At 39.4% G+C, this 23,051-nt stretch overlaps 1 protein-coding gene across 5 annotated transcripts in view; it reads left to right on the top strand.

The window, feature by feature from the left end:
• Positions 1–23,051, top strand: part of TMEM229B (transmembrane protein 229B) — a 51,650-nt gene that overhangs the window by 7,297 nt on the left and 21,302 nt on the right. Inside the window, exon 1 of one of the 5 annotated variants that reach the window (XM_081937744.1) lies at positions 19,586–19,701. The exons of the other annotated variants lie outside the window; for them this stretch is intronic. The gene's annotated coding sequence lies outside the window, so the exon portion shown is untranslated. Of the gene's footprint in view, positions 1–19,585; positions 19,702–23,051 lie in introns of those variants that run through there. 5 annotated transcript variants of the gene reach the window in all.

Genomic DNA, 23,051 nt, shown 5'->3' with positions numbered 1-23,051 from the left:
GTATTTTAAAGTTAAAAATATCAGGGATTTTTGTTGTTGTCCTTTATTGACAAAAACTGGATGGAAGAGCAAAGTAATAAAAATTATAGACCTTCTTGAAAATATTGCTATAAACCAGTGGATAAATACATATTAAAACAAACCTACACAAAAGGACAAACTATCTGTGATCATAAAGCAAGTCCTGCAATGGAATCTACTGGATTCTAATTCTAATGGAATCCAGTAGCATCAGGCACTTCATTCAATGCAAACTCACCATTTTCCCCTTTGAACAATAAGGAAACAACTATCCTCCATGAAAGGAAATAGTTTTTAAACTACTGTAGGGTGTTTGTAAAAAATATGCTATTAGCTTTTCAGTCAACAAAGTTTCATGGTATACAAACTTGCTGGAATGATTTTTAGAAGGGAATCAATGTTTAACATTTCTGTTTTCCGAGTTGGCATATCAACAGTTTTAATTTCTAGCCAAATGCAAACTTTCTCTCCTATTGCTACTAAGCTGCTCATTCAAATTAAGAAAAGGAATTTGGTAAATAAGATGCTGTGTGAGGGCATAAATTCTTATTTCATTGTGTCAGATAGTATATCTGGAAAACAATATAGTATTCCAACTAGTGCATAGGAAGCATTTGTATTTAGATCTCACCTGATAGGTACAGCTTTAAATCTTCCGAATCTTAGAAACTGAGACTTGGTGCAACCTCTTCTTTTCTTGCTTATGTTTTACATAATTCTGACCAACCTGTCCTTTAGTGTCTGTTTAGGTTTGAACTATGGATTTGAACTGTGACTTTGGCCCCCAGTCATCTGCAATTTTCTGTATGGGGCTTTTAAAATTGGAAAACTATAGCTTAAATCTGATATTTTACTCATAAGGGCTTTCATAAAGAAATGTAAATCATTGGTGCCAACTTCAGGTTCCAGAAAAGTTTTGATAAAAAACCTCTTCCCATTGGTTTTTCATTTTTTTCTTCTTTGAGAATATGTTGGACTGCAGCTTCTGTCCTAGAAGGTGCTAGGTTGGGAAAAGCAGTTAAGGGATAGGGCATAACAATGAACGCAGCTACACCATCTTCTACTATTTATATCAGAAATGGGAAGCTGGATAAGTACTTGGTGGGATTAGAATAGTACCTTTTGTCCACTTCTGGCTGATGGAAGCACTCCCTTCCAATCTTTTGTCATCCAGTCTCCTGCGTAATAGTTAGATATAGTAGTGCTGTGCTTGTGGTTCTTCAGAATTGACTAATAACACAAAACTGTTCAGCCACCAGTACTGTAAGTGCTTTCATTTATGTCCTAGAAAAAGGCTGAACTGGAGTAGCAAGCTAAAATGATGCAATACTGAAGGACTAATCTTGTTTTCTCCTCCCTATGTTTCCTTCTGAAACATCACTGTAGAATCTGGAAGCTGTCAGAAGAAAAGGAAAGGAATCCCAGATAGAAATACTGCCTGTAATTCAGCTCCTTTTGTGATTCAATCTTTTTACCCTTGACTGTTGAGTTGTACCAAAATGGGGCATAGGAAGGGTGGGAGAAGAACAGGAAGGCATCTAGACCTACTTTATCCCGATGCAGTCAATATCTTTTTCCATCAGCTGTTGACATATTGGCGAGGGAACACAGCAAAAGTAGAGAGCTCTACCAGACCCTATCCTTATAAGGCACTGCACATGCATGATTAGGAAAGCACCAATAGGTGGACCAAATGCAGTAGAGGCTAGATAGAAAATTGCATGCAAATATATCCCACAAACTCAAGGATGAATGGATAGCACTTTAACTGAGAAGTATGGAAAGGCCCTTAATCTGTAGATGGTGGCTATAGAGGTAAGTCATTTTTTGCAGGTCAATATATGGTGTCAGGATTCAGCCTTCGAGATAAAGGAAAATGGTAATTGTTACGTTCTGAGCATGCTCACCACGTTTGTGTATGAGCAGGAGAAAGTTGACAGCTGATTGGCTGCCGTCTGACAGCTCCTAGTATAAAAAGGAGCTGTCAGATGGAAAGCCCAACTGAGCCTGTTCTGGAGCCGGTTGCTCTCTGTTAGCTTGTTACTGTTCAGGAATAACTTCTTAGCCTTTATTCCTGCCTCCGCCTCAGTTAATTCGGCAAGCACCCCCCGTTCTTAGTACAGAACAGTAATTCCTTACAACTTATAAGAGGGCATAGGGAATGGGTGGGAAGGACTGTAGGAAGTGCTGCTATCAAGGCATTGTTCAGACACGAACTCATTAAAAAAACCTGATTTGTGGCCTGAGATGTTGAACAAATATCTCACACAGGCCCATCCAGTGGTGGATTGCTAACTGTTTTACTACTGGTTCGCTCGTGCTTATGCGCGTGTGCAATGCTTCTGTGCATGCACAGAAGCGTCCGGGCAGGTGGGTGGAGCCTCCTGCCACCGCCACTACCGGTTTGGCCAAACCGGGCTGAACCGGGAGCAACCCGCTTCTGGGCCCGTCCCTAATTTGTATGAAATTAAACTGAGGGAGACAGGGAGCAAATGGAGACTTGTCAGAATCTGTTGTTATAACTATACTATAAAAATAGTTCTAGACTTAGGTGACATTGATTTCTTAGACTGGCCTATCTAATACAGCTGGCACAATTCTGTAAATGGAAAGTTTATTATTGTTCATTCTGTTGCTTAGCAAATCAACTTCTAGCCTGACAGGATAGTAGTTACCAGTAAAGCTATATGCTAGTACAAGCTTTGTGATTCTTAAGTTAGTGATATTCTAACTTCATTTCCAATTTTGAAAATCATTAGAATAATATTCTGGAAAGAAAAAGTTTTTCTTGTCACCAAACCTGGCTGGGTTGGTTCGAGGAAAGCGTGATTAATGCCACCCCCATGTCTGCCCAGCATTAATTAGAACAGATTATAAGACTAAGCTCCTGGCGAAATCTCAAAACAAAAGATTGGCCTACTTTTTAAACAAATGACTTTTGTCACATCAGCTTTGTTTCATAGGTAAACATGGAAATAACATTTCCTATTATGGACCTGGAAAGGGTTATTTAGGCCACTAAATTTCCACCTTTCTCCTTCACTCAGAGCAAGAACCCAAAGTGAAGCTTTTTGGACAGGTGGTTGCCTATTCCTCTGCTTGAACTTGTCCCCTGAAATGAAGTCCATCACGTCTCTAACTAACGTAGTCCATTGGTCCTCTTGTCTTCCTTTCAGAAATTATTTTGTAACATTCAAGTCTACTTTTTTGTAACTGAAATCTGTACTTGGCTGGATCGAGAAAGAACAGAGTACTATAAACCAAGCTAGTTATCCTATACCTATCCATTTTTCTTGTTTTTTCCTGGGTTCCATTTGGTGTCTCTTAAATTTCATCCTATTATTTTAGCCTACTTAAAATTTCATCCTACAGGTAGTCTTGCTTAACGACCATTCTTTCAGTGATTGTTTGCAGTTGCAACATTGGTTCTGGAAGTTATAGCCGTTACAGCATCACCATAGTCATGTTATTGTGATTCGAACACTTGCCAACCAGTTTGCAATTACACCGTTGTAGCATCTCACTTCCACAATTTCTGACCTTCCCTGCTGATTTCCCATGAGAAAAATCAATGGGAAACTGTCAGGAAAGGTCACAAGTCACTTTCTCCCTCAAGAAGCAGAAGTAGGCTCCAGAGTACATGGTGGCCAAAAGGGCAGAGATGGGTGGTGGAAGTTGAAGCAGAGTCAGTTTGAAGTTGGTGGAAGTTGAAGCAGAGCAGGAGATCATGACCATGGGATGTTGCACCTGGTTGTAAATGTGGGCCAGTCACCAAGTGCCCAAATTTTGAATAGCATTGTAGTGTTGGCCATTACCATTCGTTTAGGGCCATCATAATTTTGAACAATTGCTGAACAGATAGCTGTAACCCAGGGACTACTTGAAGCTAAGTTGCTTTGCAGAAATGGAAAGATGGTATTCTGCTATGCAGAGAAAAGGCTCTTTAGAAAAAATGTGATATATCAGATCAAACTAAATGGGGAATCTCATTTAGAATGAACCAAAGGTTATACAGTTGATGCATCAGTATGATAAATCATATTTTATTAGCCCAGTAGAAAATACGTCTTTCTTCTACTATCAAATGGCATCTTGTGGTATGAGAAGGTAGTAATTCTGTAGCGGTAACATGTTAACATGTAGCTTCTTATCTGTGCGTCCATATCTGAGTTTGCCTATTCTAATTTATTACTTCCTTTGTTGATTAAAAGGGAAGGGATTAAGTCCGCCAAGGAATTCTTAGAAATGGAACTCTTGAAATGGAAAAAAAAGCCTATAAAATTTTCTTTGAGACATTATAAATGTAGCATTACAACTACATAAAAATAACAATGAAACGAAAAATGAAAACAAAATCCAAATAAACAGTTCTGAAATAAACGGCACTGTAATTGTCATCAAATTACAGATTCAACAGAAACTCTGGGGAAATAAAAGACTATGAAGATGGAAAAAAGCATAAACCTATTATTATCTTAAGGGGCAATGATATCATGCATAATTATCTCAAAAATCAAAGTCCTGTGTGCTTGGGGAGGTGGCTAGTATGAAGGTAACAGGTGCTTCACTGTGACCAGGCAGGCATTCCACTCCCTTTCCCTGCGTGTTCTAAGCCGAGGGGCCTGCAGAACCTCCCCAAAGGAACTCGGAATCTCAGCCCTTCAAGGATTCTGTCCTGAGGGAGAGAATTGCAGTTTTCCCAGGCTCGGGCGTGCAGCTGGTATATAAGATCTTCTGGAAAGATGACAGAGAGCACAGAGGCCACGGAGAGACAGTTTTATAGCACTTAGCAATAGCAATAGCACTTAGGTTTATATACATCTTCATTGTGCTTTACAGCATTCTCTGGACGATTTACAGAGTTAGCATATTGCCCCCAACAATCTGAGTCCCCATTTAACCAACCTGAGAAGGATGGAAGGCTGAGTCAACCTTGAGCTGGTCAGGATCAAACTCTCGGCAGTGGGCAGAGTCAGACTGCAATACTGGACTCTAGCCACTGTGCCACCATGGCTCCTTCCCAGCTCCTACAAGGACTAGGGATAACAGTAGAGTGGCAGGCTACTGTGCACCCTCCCTCCCCACAAAGGCCATTTTGTCTTTTTTTTCTGCCAGAGAGGAAGAAAACAATGCAGAGATTGTTGACCACTTGACATGGAGCCTTAACAACCAGCTAGCTGCCTATGTCAGTGGACAGTGGGTTTCCTATGAAGACTGATTTTCCTGTCTGGGTGAGACTCAAAGGATGGGATGGGTGGGATTGAGGTGAATGGAAAGGGAGTCCTTGACGAGGTGGGTGAGAGTAGCAGGAGAAGGGTCCTGTGTGTGGAAGTATGTTTGTGGGTGGAGTGTGGAGATGGCCACCTAATGGCGCTGAAAATTAGTGAAACTAAAATGCCTCGGCATGCCTGGCTTCCCATTCCTGGGATAGATGGAATTCAGGGTGATGAGGGGTTCTTGCCTTGGGAATTGAGGGGGCTATATTTGGAGATTGTGCTTTGAGGGCATGGTCTGAAATATTATGATGGTCAGAGATACAAAGAGATATGGTAGAAGACAGGGAGCCAGCCATTCTTGGGGAATGCGGGACTGATGTCTTATATCAATTTCAAGTTCTAGCTCCTCGGTATCCAGCTCTCTACTCAGCAGATCTTCAGAAATTTAGTCTTTTGGCTTCTGCTTCTAATTGTCAGGTCAGTCTGTAATAAGGCTTCCTTCAATTGTGATTTAATTGTTGATGAAAGGGCTAACCTTTCTGAACTCCTCGACTTCATTTCAGGGTTGGCAGTGGAGTTCCCCAGACTTATGGTCTTGGGCGACGTTGAGCTGTCTTATTTCAGAGTGGGCTCTGAGGACGCTTAAGAGTTCATGGTTCTATCCCAGATCCTCCAGAATCCGACACATGCAACAATATTTGGGAATGACCTTGGAAGACAGGGGGAACATGTGCCAGAAGCTCCTCATTATATTGGCTTTGTGTTACATAATATAGTCCTGTCCCTTCATAATTCAACTTCTAAAATCAGATTTGTATTATCATAAGAGATATATTTATCCATCAAAGCGTAGGTCTTCAAAGTCAGACCATTCAAACTATATTTTGTAGCTTTTCCAGCTCTTACCACTTTTCTAAGTGCCAGGAGGCACTTTTATTGATGATCGATATAATGGAAAACACTGCGCAGAATACACACAGTGTAAAAATAGAGACATTTCCTTCCAAGGGTATCTAGAAAAGTCACATCAAACCTTGGGAGGGGATGATGTAATATAATACCTGCATTTCTGTCACTCTGAGTACTGAACAGAAGGTAGAACTGTACTATAGACCATTCTGATAGAACAGTTTTCTATACTTATCTCTTCTGCACGCTGCAGTCACAGTATGGAATGAAATAACTTGGAAAACGTATTCCGTTTTTCACACTGAGTGCTTGTTTGTAACATTTGTAAATTAAAGTTCTTTTGAAACACATCTTAGCAAACTATTCTTAAAATAATTTGGTAGGAAAGAAAGGAACAGGATGATATTGTGCTGTGACTACTGCTATTGAATTAAATCTACTGAAGTAATTGGGAACTCTTCCTAATAAATCCTCTCCGTGTGCAATTTTGTCTTCAGAGTCTGTATGAGAAACACATTTGAGTAAAGAACCTCATTTGTTAAGCACGTTCCGTATTGCGCCTTATTCTCTATATATGGCATAAAACTTGAGAAACTGGTGATATTAGCTGAGAGTTAAGAAGGGCTTCTTTAACTTCAGTCTGTTGCTTGTTCCGCGCAACCTAGTATCTATGATCAGAATCAAGTGTCTGATACACATTTCCATATCAGTGAAGAGAAATGTTTAGCTAATAATTATATGATCTATATAATCTTCAAGGGATTTGAGCAATGCAACCTGTTAAGAGGCCAGAAACAAAAGGTTCAGCTGATAAGTGAGATGAGTAATGTGTTTCTTTAATCCAAACTTTTTCTGCTCTCAGTCGTACTGATAGTTAACTTAAAATACACTGCATTGTATCTCAAGGCATTGCCTTTCTCATTGATGCAGCAGTATTGTGCCTGTTCTGCAGTTTTGTGCAATTGCTTTGTGGAATGAAATAAAAAGCAACAAACACGTTTAATTTTTTTAAAAAAAATAATGACAGTTGATTTAAAACATATTTAAAGTTTGTACCCATTCATCTGTTGACTTGGCTAATAAAATGAGACGGACTAATAGTGTAGTCCATGGGAGTCCCAACCTTTAGGCTTGCCTGGGCCACATGAGGTCCATGGGTTGGATACCCCTTGTGTCCACCTAGACATTTTATCTCAGAAGCAGAGTAAATCCCATTAAGCTGAAGTGTGTATAAAATAGCAGGTCCAATTCCCTGCTCAGAATAAAACCATAAAACAGTAGGGGAACCTGCAACAGAATTGAAGTGTCCCAGTAAATCACCCATTGCCTTCTACTGAGTAGGTAACAGTTGGAAAATGTTAATCTGCTAAGTTGCTAAGCAACTACATCCTGACCTTAATTCCTATTGGATCACTGTGAGTTTAACCAGTGAATTAAATGTTCTGCTTTAAAATGTGATAGAGATGATGTGATAGTTTTTATACAACTGGATCCTTTTTTTTTCTTGTTCATAAGAGATCCAGTGCCCTATTTTGCTCACTCAGTGACTTTGGAACATCATACATATAATAGCTTCTATCATTGTGGATTAAATCTTCAAAGGAAACTGATCCTACTCTAACTGGAAGTTGCACAAGTTACGGGACTGGGGATTCTGAATGAATGTTAGAAAAAAGCTTCCTAATACAAATAGCAGTTTGACAGCAAAGCCCATTATCCAGATAATAGCAGGAGGTTTTTCTTCACTGAATGTGATCAGAGAATTGAACTCAAGGGTGTAAATTTTTACTGACCTCAGAAGGATGGAAGGCTGAGTCAACCTTGAGTCCCGTGAGGGTCGGACACTAGTTGTGGGCAGAGTTTGCCTGCAATGCTGCATTCTAACCACTGCGCCACCAGGATCATGGCTCCTTTCTATTCTATGATTCTGATTTTAGGATTCAAGCTGGAGACCATACTAGGCATTCTTGGTTCTCAAGGCTCCAGCACTATTTCGGGAACCAAGGAGATAGCAGCACTGACACCTGAAAACACAAAGGCATCCTTCTTACTAAAATTCCTGCTCAGGTTGGGAAAGTTCTCAAGGAAGGCTGTCTTAAAGGACATCATTCCTAAGTGTGAGTGCAAAGAGAAACATTTAAAAAAAAAACACAATAAGCAACGCCACAGTCTTTTTCTTTATTATATTCTTTTTTTCTTTCTTTTCTTTTTATCCATTTTTTGCAACTTTTTTTTATTTTTTTAGGTTTTTTATTTTGTAGTTTTTAGCTTATTAATTACAATTTTAATATGATTACTATGAAAAATGAAAAGCTTCTGACCGTTCAGACCTTTGGTCATCTGTGTAAATATTTGATGAGTTTTTCTAATAATAAAAAAATAAAGAATAATAGACGTGCTTGGTCATATTGTGGCATCAAATTTTCTTCTCCAGAAGATGGGGGCAGATAGGACGTCTTGGACATTGTTTTTCGCATGCTCTGTTGTGCTCTTTGGTGTACCTTCAAAAGACATATTGCTGGAGTCAGTCATTTTTCAGCAAGTGTTAATATGTCATTTTATTTTAGAGATACAAGGACTGCATCTTCCCAAACTCAGACAATGCTTCCCCCCACCATTTTTTAAAACACTATTTTAACGGAGTCAAGGCATCCTTCTTCCTTACAAAACACAGGAGAGGCGTCCAAGACCTTCAGGCTTAACCTCATTATAATAGAGCGAGCAAATTTAACATATGTCTGACCGACCTCCAACATCAGAGAAGTTTGGTGCTGCAGAACTGCTTGTTCGTAAACTCATCTTGTTTTCCATGGGTCAGATTGGGGCCTGTGGGTGAAAAGTTTAGAGCTGCAGTTGGATTGCTGCATATGCCTATCTGGCACGTGGACCTATAGCTTCATTAATGGAGTTGCCTCTGTGCAATCATATGGCTGTTGGAGGTCTGCCTGGGGCCAGCAAATTGGATGACCTCGTTCTGATTGTTTAGCAACCGGGCCATTCTCCAATTTATTCCTGGGCTTAATTCAAAGTGCCTTTAAGCCCTAAATCAGGGATGGACAATCTTTTTGTGTACTATATTAAAAAAAAGAATTGAAGCAGCCGCTGATAATGTGGCCCCACCATAAAGGACAGGGGAAAAACATAGGGTGTTTTTCTGTGGTTTGGGACTTGTTTTAAGATAAAATGGATGTATAAAATAGACTCAACGCTTGACATTCCTGTTCTAAGCAGAACTGTTTGGAAAGTTCATTGCTGAAAAAAATTGATGCTGAATTTGGAGCTGGGCAAGGGGGTTACGTGTAGCAAATTGATTGTGGTTTGCCTAGCTCTTCATTAAAATATTGGCATTCAGAATACTTTGAGGTGCCTTCTCTGTTATAAGCATCTCTGAGAACTTTGCTTCACTTTATAAACCTTACTTGGGAGAGCAATCACTTTCCAGATGCTAACAAGGTATAGTGGTTAGGCACAAAGTTGGATTTCTGTTATTTCAGTGTATTTGCTTTTGGAATTGAGTTTGTTATTATTAGTACTTCAATTGTCATAAATGCTGCCTCAATGATAATTCGTATAGATGCAGTAGAAATGTTGATGTAAATGAAAAGACTATTTTTCTTGTTTAAAAGAAAAATTATGCTGATTTATGGCTGTAATAACAATTTGATTTGATTTTAAATAAAAATAAGGGAGAGATGCCATTTGGGTGGATACCAGGATGTAATTAACCTTGTTGCAGTACAACATTTAACCATGGTTTGCTTCATTGAAACAATAATTAAATTTTGGAAAAACACCATGGCCACAGTACACAACATTCCCATTCTTCTCTCCATCAAATAAGTATGATGAGTGGCCTTCTCCCAGTTCCCCAATGTAATTTTGTGTAATTGCAGCAGTTCATTGGAGGAGAGATAGATCTAAGTAAGAGCCCTCTTGTGAGCTCAATTGTCTGTTGTTGAATTGAGTGAAGCAAGTTTTCATCAGGTGCCCTCAAGAACCATAAAAGGAAAATTAGATGCCTGCTATTATTGTTAAATTAAAGCCTGAAGAACATAGATACTTTGGCAGCTGAATGAGAACATGAATAATTCATCTCCCACAAACTATGCCTCCCATGACTTTAGCTCCTGAAATACAGGCGGATTTATTTCCTAAGCCTTGGGGATTAAAGCTGTACAGACTCTGATCACGTATAGACTCAGCAGCTGCTACGATTGGGATTTAAGAGAGTTAAGGATGAGCCCTCAATTGTCAAGTTAATGGTGGTAGTCAAAGAAGTTTGGCATCAAGGGCAACCATTAAAGTTGGCTCACTCTAGATAAGTCATGTGAAGAGGTGGTTTGGCTGATTGCACCAGGAAGTGTGGCAGGTTTGGGAGGGCAGCAACTGGAATATTGTCTTGTAGGTGTGCCAAGGAGCTCTTCTTGGGGGCCTAGAAGAGAACAACACATTGTTTTCAGCGAGACTTTGTCAGTGTAAAAAAATAAGGTATTGACTCTGTCCGAGCCTTCATCTCAAGAAGCATAACTGCTTAAAGTATTGTTCAGCAAAATGAAAATATGCTACCCTGAGTAACTTGTTTTGTGAGATAGGCAACTATATAAAATTTAAAAATGAATTAAAACATTCATATGCATTACATGGAGTCACTTACATGAGAAGTTGTCCATATCTTGATTGGCAACTGAGGATTTCAGAGAGAATTTCTTTCCCTGTTTCTGTGGGAGACTTTAAGGTCAGGAGTGGAGTAGGCCAGCATGATTGGAGAAAAAAAAATAAAAAGGGTAAATTGAACTTTGTTCTTCTTTACTATCTATCTAAGCACCTGTTAAGCAGTGTCTCTGCTGAATATTCTTTCTTCCTCCTTCTTTGTTTGCTCATTGCCAGTAATTGATTTATAGTGAAGCCTTTATCCAGATGGTTGCACAGGTGATAACACTTCTTTCACCTTTGTTCAAACACCAATGTGTATCACAGAAAGTGCTCTGTAGAAGAATTCAAAGTAAGTATTTAATCCTAGGATGAGTCAGATTTTTAAAAAAAATCCAGACTATTGACTACTCAGAAAAATTGCAGTTTGGAGTGATGGGTTTCCACTTTGTATTTTTAATTGGAAATCTGAGATCTACAACTGAAATAGATACAATAAGGAGATCTTTCCCTTTTCCTTTCCTTTCCCCTTCCCTTCCCTAAAATGGAAATTTATTTGAAATGGTATAGAGTTTCCTGCCTAAGCAAGGGGTTGGACTAGAAGACCTCCAGGGTCCCTTCCAACTATTCTATTCTATTCCATTCCATTAATTTCCTGTGTTTTCTAGGCATATTCTATCCGAAAATAATTTCAAAGAGATCATCTTTTCTATAGCTGCCAGCTTTTAGATCTTGCTCTTATATTCTTTTTTATAATAAATGTACAATATTAAACATAATTAAAATGATAAAGACAAATATGAACAAAAATCTTAAAAAAATAAAAAGTACTGAAAAGAAGAAATAAATTGAAAGAACAATTGAAAGGAAAAAGAATAGAAATAGTTGTCGATTTACAACAGTTCATTTAATGACTTTGAAGTTACAATGGCACTGAAAAAAGTGACTCATGTCCATTTTTCATACTTCATGACCATTGCAGCCTCCCCATGGTCACATGATGTACATTTGGATGCTTGACAAGTGGCTCACATTTATGACAGTTGCAGTGTCCCAGAGTCATGTGGTCCCTTTTTGTGACCTTCTAACAAGCAAAGTCAATGGGGAAATCAGATTCATTTAACAACTGTTTTACTAATTTAAAAACTGCAGTGATTCACTTAACGAAGGTGGTGAGAAGTCATAAAATGGGGCAAAACCCATTTAACAAATTTCTCGCTTAACCACATAAATTTTGGGATCGATAGTGGTCACAGGTTGAGGACCACCTGCATGCAAAAAACGGCTTCTCCCTTCATCACATTTCTTCTCACAAATCTTCAAAATATTAACAAGTCCCTTTTGTAAATCCAATTGGGGAAAGTTATCTAGATTGCTCTTTTGGTTTATTATTTTTATACCCCTTTTAATTGTTAAGACATCAGATGGTTTCATTTGTATATCCAGTGTAACATCTTTTTCCTTATCATTTTTATAGCCTACTATTTTTAAATACACCTTGAAATTGGTCTCTCTCTTTTTCCTCTTCGATAATATCTTTTATGGAACACAGGCTGTCTATAATGGCAAACACGCTAAACATTAACATCTGAATCCTTTGTACACAAACATCCTTCCGTGAATAATGGCTGATGAAATCTCAGAAAGTGAATGTTTCTAAATCCTTCTAATTCCTCATAACACAAGAAAAATAAGCAAAGGAAATATAAATAAATACAAGTGAAGCCATTACAAAGATCACAATTCAGGTTGTCTTGATGCCAAATTTCAGAAAATTTATATTCATAAGTAATGCTTGGGTTTTGGAATAGCATTCAGTTCATCCAATTGGCCATCTTCTTCATGGGCTTCATTTCTATGTCCATTCAATATTATTTTCTGTCCTTAAGTTCTGTTTTTCTTTCTATTTGATATATTTGGTTTGAATTATATTTAGCAGAATATCTAACCTACTTCACAGAGCAATACTTTGAAGAAATAATCACCCCATTTGATTATTGATTATAAATGATCAGACTTAGCAAATTTGATTTTATTACATTAAAGTATGAAGGAACACTTTTATAATGCATATCAGTTTCAAATTTGTTTCAATATAAATTTGTTCTTATGTACATTTTGCTAATATCCCTTATTTTTTTCTTGTTATTTTATTACATTGCTAAGTAAGGTGTTTTGTTAAGTGAATCACATCAGATTTTATGGCCTCTTTGTCGTGGTTATTACATGAAGTACTACAATTGATAAGTGAATGACATGGTTGTTAAGTGAAACTGGCTTCTCCCATTGCCTTTGCTTGTGGGAAGTTGGCTGGGAAGCTCTCAAATAATGATAACTTGACCCCAGGATATTGCAACCATTGTAAATAAATACTAGTTGCCAAGTACCTGATTTTGATCACATTGACATGGCAAAGCTGCAACAGTCATAAGCCCAAACTTCTGCTCAAGCAGGAGACTCTACCATTCCAGGCAAGTGGCTGTCGCGTCTCTTCTTAAAAACCTCCAGTGATGAAGCACACACAACTTTTGAAGGCAAGAGTTTCCACTGGTTAATTGTTCTCACTGTTATGTAATTACTCCTTCATTTTCAGTTGCTTCTCTCCTTGATTAGTTTTCATCCATTGTTTCTTGTCTTGCCTCTAGGCCTGTGATGAATTGTAAGACAATGTTTTTGTTTTCTATAAGGTTGAAATTTAAAACTTTGCCCTATGGAAAGAGAATCTGGCACCTGGATGCTGGATAACTTTAGTAACCTTGTACTGAATGGGAAGCCAATAATGAATGAGCCTGAGAGGAACTTTGTGCTAGTTGTTTTTTCTTATCTTTAAGATTTTATCTTAACACACGGTTAAATAAAAGTTGTCATGGTAGGAGGAAAAAACCTCTTCATGCTTCAAAATGCTCACTCCAGAGTGGAGACTAATGTGAAAGTAGAAAGCTTTTTTTTTCTACCTAGCATAATTATCCATTGTTACTTTTTTGCTGGGGCTGGGATGCATGAATTGTATCTGTATGGTTTGGGTTTTTCTTCTCCCGTTGGCTAGTCATTCATCACAGAATTGAGATGCCATTCCTCTCTAGGCAGCTCTTGAGGTTGGATTTTAACATCACTCCAGCATGGCTGGAAAACTTGTGACTCTCTCCCTTCATTCTTCCTGCCTCTCTAATGGAGAGGTCTCTGGAACATCAGGATGAGCAAGTAATACATGTGATGTTGTGGGCCTATGTCATTAGTCATTATTTGTGAATTTAATATGTTTGTGCCTCTGTGTGTACGTGTGTGTGTGTGTGTGTGTGTGTGTGTGTGTGGGCACAGAGTGGGACAATGCCCGATGACATCCTATATCAGTGATGGCAAATCTTTTCGGCACCGAGTGATCAAACTGGAGCGCACATGCATTGGGGCGTGCTGCGGTGCCAGAAACCCGAAAACCAGCTGGCTGGTGTGGGTGTGCTTGCTTTTTGGGCATTTTTGGGCCATCCTCAGACCATTGTTCGGGCCTGGAAAATGGCCCCCAAACAGCCTGGAAAACAGCCTTTATTAGGGCCGTTTTCAGGTTGTGAAGACCAGCTGGCCGGCACGCATGAGGAGCAGCTTGCAGTGGCGCGCGCGCCCACAGAGAAGGCTCTGTGTGCCACCTCTGGCATGTGAACCATAGGTTCACCATCACGGTCCTAGACTTTTAATATTCTTCTTAAAATGTGCAACCCTTTTAAAGTTACAGTACTTGGTTTGCTTTCCTTTTCAAATACTGGAGCTCTTATAGCTGATTACTAGCCAACTCTCATGATTCAATCTTGCAGAGAATTATCAAGCCTTACTCATGCTGGAAATGAGGAACATGAGATCACTTGGATCACTTACATTAGAAATATTTTAACTATAATACAGTGGGAAACAACGGCATTTGGTATTCACCAAATGTTTAATATTTATCTGGGTAAAATAATTAAAATATAATTCCTTGACCATTGCATGGTAGTTCAATCATATAAGCTGTCCCAGCAAATAAAGGTAGCCCTCAACTCAGGAACCTTTGCTTACTGACCACTTCAAGTTACCTATGACCGATCCTCACACTTATGACTGTCACAGAGTATCTATGGTCATTTGATCAAAATTTGGACTCTTGGTAACTGGCATGTATTTACAATGGCTGCAGCATTATGAGGTCATGTCTTCGCCATTTATGACCAATCTCAGCCATCTTCTGACAAAGACAATGGTACAGCCATGTGATTCACTTAATGAATGTGGAAACAAAGGTTGTAAATCAGGTGCAACTCACTTAATGACTGTGTTGCTTACATGATGGATGATTCCGGTTGTGTTGTAAGTTGGGGGGGGGATACCTGTAAAAAACTTTTTAAACATATTTTTTTATAAAAATGAATCGAAGATTGGTGTTAATTCTCTGCACAATGAATAATACAATGTTCTTTAAAATGTTTTGCAAGAAGAAAACGCTCCTCTTGTTGAAACTCCTGAATGTAAATATGTACTGAACTGACATAAAAGTACCAAGCTATTTGGCAGTTGAGTGAGGTACACTTGGTAGATTACACTAGACACAATGCAGACATGCACTCAAGAAAACTGATGAAACTTAAAGAACACTGCAGTAAGAAATACCTTCTTATTGTGGATATTTGCAGAAAAATAGCAGTTTACATTGTGAGTAGCTATTACAGGCCAAGAAAAAATAGGGAGAGGGATGTTCAGTTTGTTGAGTGAAACAATAGTGTTAAAATAGCAAATAACAAGGGGTAGATTTTTTAAATTCCCTGGGAAAACCTAAGTGTCCCAGCTTTGGCTGAGATTTGAACAGAGTTAACATTAGCTTGTTAGAACTGATAATGTTTTATTGAAAGAGGAAAATAATTTAACTGTCAAGCTATTCACAACTTCTTAAAAGTTTCATGGAGGGTGATGACTACTCCAGTTTCACAGTAAGAGTTTAAAAATCAGAATAGGAATATCATCGCGGTTCACAGCTACAGACCAATCATCTTGACATCAGTTCCTGGGAAAACCTTGAAAAGATAACCAAGCAGTGGATTTGTGAGCACCTAGAAATGAGTAAGGTGATTAGTGGTAACCATCATGACCAATTCTGGTCCCCACGATACAAAAAAGATGCCGAGACCCTAGAAACTCTGCAGAAAAGAGCAACAAAGATGATAAAGGGTCTGAAGGCCAAACCATATGATGAGGGCTAAGGGAACTAGGTATGCTTAGGGGACTGCAGGCTAAAACATATGAAGAACAGTTGCAGGAACCAGATATGTCTTCTTTAATGAAAAGAAGTATTAGGGGAGACATGATAGCAGTGTTCCAATATCTCAGGGGTTACCACAAAGAAGAGGGAGTCAAACTATTCTCCAAAGCATCTGAGGGCAAGATAAGAAGCAATGGGTGGGAACTAAGCAACTAAGGAGAAATTTCCTGACAGAATAATTAATCAGTGGAACAATTTGCCTCCAGAAGTTGTGAATGCTCCAACACTGGACATTTTTAAGAAGATGTTGGATAAATATTTGTCCGAAGTGGTGTAGGGTTTCCTGCCTAAGCAGGGGGTTGGACTAGGAGACCCCCAAGGTCCCTTCCAACTCTGTTATTCTATTCTATTCTTATCCTAACGAAGAGAAGGCTTGGGGGTGACATGATAACTGTCTTTTAATACTTGAAGAGCTGTCAAAGGGAAGAAAGGATTGAGTTGTTCTCCAAAGTATCTGAAGGCAGGACAAGAAACAATGGTTGGAAGCGAGAGACAGAGAGATCCAACCTGGAATAAAGGAGAAACTTTCTGATAGTGAGAACAGTTGGTCAGTGGAACAGCTTGCCTCCTGGAGTTGTAGATGCTCCATTACTGGTGGTTTTGAAGAAAAGATTGGACAACCATTTGTCTGTGATGGAATAAGGACACCTACCTTGGGCAGGGGGTTGGACTAGAAGACTTCCAATGTTCTTTCCAGTTGTATAGTTATATGATCCTATGTTCAGAAGAGGTAGTTTTTAGTGTAAACAAAGCCATTGACAGAGAATTGGCAGCAGCCTAAGCTATTTTTAGGGAATTGCAAAAATAGAACTCAAAATACAGAGAGGGCAGGAAAGTGGTGCCTTCCTTGAAAAGTCAATGAATCTGGAGAAAATAAGAACCAGAAAGAGAACTGGAGAAAAGGAAGCAAAAGAAGAAGCTTAACATGCTCCGTATGAAGTCCCAAACATCGTTAGCAAATTGTTTTCGGTTCTTATCTTGGCTAGGAGAAAGGCAAATAACTACATAGAAACCTAACAGTTTTGCTTATACAGGTAGTCCTCAACTTACATCCACAACTGAGCCCAAAATTTATGTGGCGTTTGTTAAGTGAGCTTTGCCCCATTTTATGACTTTCCTTGCCACATTTGTTAAGTGAATCACTGCAGTTGTTAAATTAGTATCACAATTGTTAATTGGTTTCCCCATTGATTTTGCTTGTCAGAAGGTTGCAAGAGGGGAATCACATGACCTTGGGACACTGCAAGAGTCATAAATGTGAGTCAGTTGCCAAGCGCCTGAGTGTAAATCATGTGACGGAGGGGATGCTACAATGGTCATAAGTGTGAAAAATCATAAGTCACTTTTTTCAGTGCCGTTGTAACTTTGAATGGTCGCTAAGTGAACCATGTAAGTGGAAGACTAGCTGTATTTCTCCCTTCAAAAAGAGATCTCCGAGATCTTTCTTAAATCTTCAAGGCAATAGATTTGTAAAGGTGCTAATGTGATTAAATCATCAGAGTTGAAGTCTCTGAAATCCTTAGCATGCTTGGAAAAGGAACTGGCGAAGGGTGTCAAAAGGTGCTTAACTAAATGGGATGGTGCATCTCGGAAAATTATAAGAGAAAGGAAGTAAAAGCCCAGAAGAAAACTGGACCTAGAAATGTGGATTGGCCCCAAAGAAAACATAGTGGACCATGACAGATAAACAGTGTGACAGAAAATCCTTATTAGAATCACATTATTAGAATCACAAAGTCTATTGATTGATTGATTATGTACCATGAAGTCATTATTGTCTCTCAGCGACAAGTTCATCTCCCTGATGATCTGTCCTGGCACCACTACAAGGGATGTCCAACAGGGAATAAAGGAAGAAAATGACACTCTAAGCATCTCTATATCTTTTTTGTGTTCTATGATTGGGAATATTTAGACGGATATTTTAATGGCACATTCAATTTCCCCTTCATTTTGCCATCAGTTTAGTAATGGACAGTTTATGGCTTCATATCCCTTTGGTCTTCTGCATCAGGAACAAAAATGGCAGGTTAATATTAAGCTGCAAAAGATAATAAGCAGGAAGAATAAAAAAGAACAACTCTTGGTTGGAAGAGAAAAGCTGAAAACTGTCACTTTGAATTTTAACAGCATATATTAGAACACAATTAGAAATAACCAGTGGATGATTCTCAGTTTCTGTGAGTTAATATAGAGCGACTTTTTCTTTTCAAAGAAGCCAAATATCTATCCCTTCCCACCCACCCCTTTCCCCTCCCTCTCCAAATATTGTTTTCTTCTGTAAAGACTTGCTGGCACTTCTGCTGTCTTGGCAAATGTACTGAGATGGAAATTTAACACCAGGGTTTGCTAAAGGACCTTGATAAAACTGTGGCGAGTACTTCCAGACAACTGGTTCAAATATCTGTCACCAAGTATCTTAACAGATGAGTTGGTGAGTCCTGAGGCTTCCAGTCAGTTCTGTTGTAAGCAAACTCGCACTAATGACCTGCCCACGCTTGGTGCAAATGCAAATGGGGTGTTACTCCTGTGAAGCAACAGCAACACCCAAAAATACTCTTTTATGTCACTTACGAGAAAGCAAACAAGGAAGGCATCAAATTGTCGATCAGCCCTGAAGTATGAGTGCTAGTTGTGAATCACTTTGTATTAGGAAGTTGTATCATTCCGAAGAACCAGCCTTTTGAGTCCAAGCCTTTTTCTTCTTACTGCACTTTATGTCAATGTAACATTTTTATACGTGAAAATGAATGGCCCAGGAAAAGGAGGTGTATGGGGAAATCCACAGTGCTATAAAGATCTTGGAATTACATTTTCATAGGTTAATTTTACTGCTTGAATGAAACATATGGACCCATGTAATTATTTCAGATGTGGAAATTTACTTTGGGTAGGGCTCATTTCTATGCATGACACAGGAAAATCGTCCCCTTTTTGTTCTCCATATAAATGGACTGGGGCTGACTCATGGAATAGCTGAAACTATAGGAACATAACTGAACCAAGTATGACTGCACACAGTCTTGAGGGGTTATGAAGTCCACATCTCTCTATATACGGAGGAGAAGAGGGCACAGAAGGTTTACTACTTACAGAGGGAAAATGTTGGGAGGTGATCCAGGTTTCTAAAGCAGGAAGGCAGATGCTCAGTTTTTTATTGGCCCATCTGCTCTCTTTTGCTTCTGTTTGGTGATATATCAAGAAATACAACAATAACAGGCAACCTTCTGGTATGCTCATCTGTTTAGGCACTGATTGGATAGAGATGGATGGAGATACCACAAGTAAGTTGTAAGATGGCAAGTCCATAGATCAGAAAATCTTGGGTAGAATCAAAATAACAAAATGTGAATTGGTACTTTTAACTTTGTGGATACTTAGACTGTCCTTATTCTAAACTGGCTGATGTTTCTTATATATCTTCAGAATATAGAAGGCTACCTGAGAACCCGATTTCTCTCTTTGATTTCTGCTCTGTGTTGGGATGTGCGAGGGCTAAAGCTTGCAAGGCTGGGGGGAAAAGAGACTAGAAACAATCATTAGCAAAGAAGAGTCCAGGTAACCTCCACATCAAATGTAGAGAAATGAGCAGGAAAACTCTCCACCTAAGGACAGAAGAAGGAGGTATGTAAATGGAGATCCTAATTGTTTGATTCTTCAGTGGATGATCTTTATTATTAGGGATTGTCCTATCTGCAACAGAAGCAACTTATCTATCCAAACTATATCCTTAGATCTTTGCTACTATATTCTAAGAGGTTTCAGTTTCTAGATAAAAATTTACAGCTGAATCATAGGTGAATCTGTGCTGTCCCACTCCCTCACACACACAACTGTGGTTTAGTGGTTTATTAATATTCTCTAGCTATTTCCTTCCCCAAAACCCCAGAACTGTCCCAATTAAGTTCAGCCAAAAGCAGACCAACGCTAGTCCACATGGCGCTTGAAAGTTTCCCAAACAAGATAAACCCACTAGGCAAAATTAAATCTACAACACAAGAGGATTCACAAGGCAAGAAACGTCCAGAGTTCACAAAGCACAATCCAAGTCAATTCAAGGCAGGGATCACAACAACCAGGAAACAGACATGTTTTAGCTGGGAGAACACGGGTGGACAAACGGAGGCGAGCCAGGACTTAACAAATGCTAACAGTTTATTGCTAACAGGTTGCCAAACGCGGCACTTCGCATTTCGTGCGTTTCAGCTAACAGGCAACAGCTGAGCCCTGCTTTGACAGCCCTTTATATATGCCGGCTGTCAAACAGTCAGCCAATCAGCGTCGAGCACAGCGCCCCCTAGCGAAACGGACCAGAGGGAAAACATGATACATAACAAGACAGGTAGAAAATGAACACATTGTCCCCAGCATTGCCTCCATCTATCTGCTGTGCTAAATAGCCAGGTTCACATGCAGCCCGTCAAGAGGGACAAGGCTGCCTCCTCACAAGTAATCAGGTTGACCCCCTCTGCTCCTGCCTGTTCTGTGTTCTACATGTTCCGGGATTAGGTGCAGAAGGCAGTTCCTCGTCATTGACCGGCTGCAGCTGTGTGCTTTCCTTACCTGAAGCTTCAGGGCTGTCCCATTGCAGCTGTGCTTCAGCTAAATCCCTCTCTGATGGCTGCTCAGAGCCATTGACCAACAGTATTCAGAGGGATATAGATTACAAAAGGGAAAAAGTTAGATACAAAAAAGGGACTCTAAATGTGCTAGAAGTGTATTTCCACTTCTGGTCTAGCTGTCCCAGCTTGGGTATTGGTGGCTGAGTCATTGATAACTCTGACCTTCAGTTGCTGATTATAAACATCAAGGCTATTTCTAAAAGAGCCCATGGTGGCACAGTGGTTAGAATGCAAGTTTGTGGGCAAACTCTGGCCACATCCTGGAGTTCAATCCTGATCGAGCTCAAAAGTTGACTCGAGCCTTCCATCCTTCCAAGATCAGTAAAGTGAAGACCCAGATCATTGGAGGTAATATATTGACATTGTAAACCATCCAGAGAGTGCTGTAAACCTGTATGGGGTGGTATATAATTCTAAGTGCTATTGCTAATAAGCCCTCAGTCACTCATAACTTGATTGTAGATGAGCAAATAGACCTAGTATATATCAGGTTTCGTCTAGACCTGGCTGGATGATGGTAGTGATGTTACCCACTTGGAGATTTTCCTCCAGTGGGTTTTATATCCTTTAGCAACCTCAACTTCAAGTCCCAGTGGGAGAGAGAATAATGATTTTGAAATACATCTTACTGTAATGGCCTTGTCTGAATTTTGTGAGTTCGAGGCTGAAGACATACACCAGAGAGAGGAATAACCTGAAGAGTCAGAAGGCAATCAGACACCAGCAGCCACTGCAGGAGACATTGAACCTGAGAAATCTTATTCTAATAAGCATGGATCTGATCCTCTATCAGGGCATCCTAGCCCAAACCATCAGCTACGAAGGGCTGAGCAAAAGTATTCAGCATGTCTCGCTGAAAAGATGGAAAAGCAATACGTCTTAATAGGCAACACAGCATCTTAAACTACATAGAGAAATCCTCAGGTCTTTGTTCCTCTACCGGAAACAACTCTCTAACTTCAAACCTGTGTTTCTGACTCTCTTGCTTTTTGCCTTGCATCTGGACCTTCAACGACATTTGGGCAGGCTTGTGGAGTTCTGTAATGCTTGAACCCTGGACTTTCGCAAGTAATCTCCTACTCTGCTTTTCTCCTGCGGATGACTCAGATTTCAAGGCAAATCATAGTGCTCTGGCTGATTATTCATTTGATTATCAGCTGTTATCAGAAAGTTTATAGCCCAATCTTGGAATTGCCTAGCTATCTATTTTGAGTTGATTGCTAAAGTACACTGATATAGGAGTAAGCTGGCTCTGAGATCACAGAGTGTGCCTGTGTATTAAATTGGGCTGATGTGGTAAATTGGGAATAATTCTTGAATACAGTCCATTGTGCTGCCTGGTAAGGTCCCTAACTAGATTATTGGATCTTATCACCAGATTGTTGGCATTCTTTTATGGCCTGCTGTCGAGTGACTTCAGTCTCATGACTGCAATCTAGGTAGGATCAAAAGTTCATGGCCACAATGGAAATAATGGGGCTTTTCTCAAATAGTCTTGGACTCAACCCTTTGCTGGGGTCATTTTGATCCAGAGGAGAGTGATCACTATCATCTTAACAAGTCTCCATGAGATGATTGGATAGACAGATTTGGTCTTCTCCCAAGCACTGGAATAGGGTAAAATCAGAGCTGAAAGATAGGGTGTAGGTTGCATCGAAAAAGATAGATGTGCTATCAGATTTTTGTTTCTGCTTTTATTTTAGGTGCAGGATTTTTCTTTCTTTCATTGTTTTATTATGTTTGGGTTCATATACCTGTTGTGAACCACTTAGAGTTTATTTCTTTGATTCTTTCATTATTTTTATTACATTTAAAACATTTGAGTAGCTGCCCATCTTCAAATCAAACTGGGTGCTCACCAGATGTACAGTCCAGAGGTGGTATTCAGACAGTTCTGGAGAACCCGTAACGGAAATTTTGAGTACTTTGGAGAATCAGCAAATCAGCCCACCCCTGCTGCTTTCCATCTGATCTTCTTTTGTTGCCCTGAACAGGAGAACAGAACTGGAAAGAAGGTTAGTGAAGTGGGGAGGGAATGGAGATTTTGCAGTAACCTTCCCCTGCTACGCCCATAAAGCATGCCCACAAAGCTATGCCCACAGAACCAGTAGTAAAAAATTGTTTAATCTCACCACTGGTAAAATCCTAAGAGCTGCACTTCTAATATGGGTGGCCATACAAGAATTGAAATGAATGAATGTGTAATATATGCATATATTTATTCTATAAGTGGGGATTTTGTAGTCCTCACATAATTTCATGTGATCCTCAATTTAATTCTAGTCTTCTATACAAGTTCGAACCTCTGGTGAGTCTTGCATATCCTTTTCTTGTAGTTGGGGTGTCAAAGAA

This window comes from Natrix helvetica, assembly GCF_964273705.1.
Source record: "Natrix helvetica genome assembly, chromosome: 1".
NCBI classification, from domain to species: domain Eukaryota; kingdom Metazoa; phylum Chordata; class Lepidosauria; order Squamata; family Natricidae; genus Natrix; species Natrix helvetica.
Note: the sequence above shows the minus strand (reverse complement) of the source record. Positions and strands in the feature narration are given on the sequence as shown.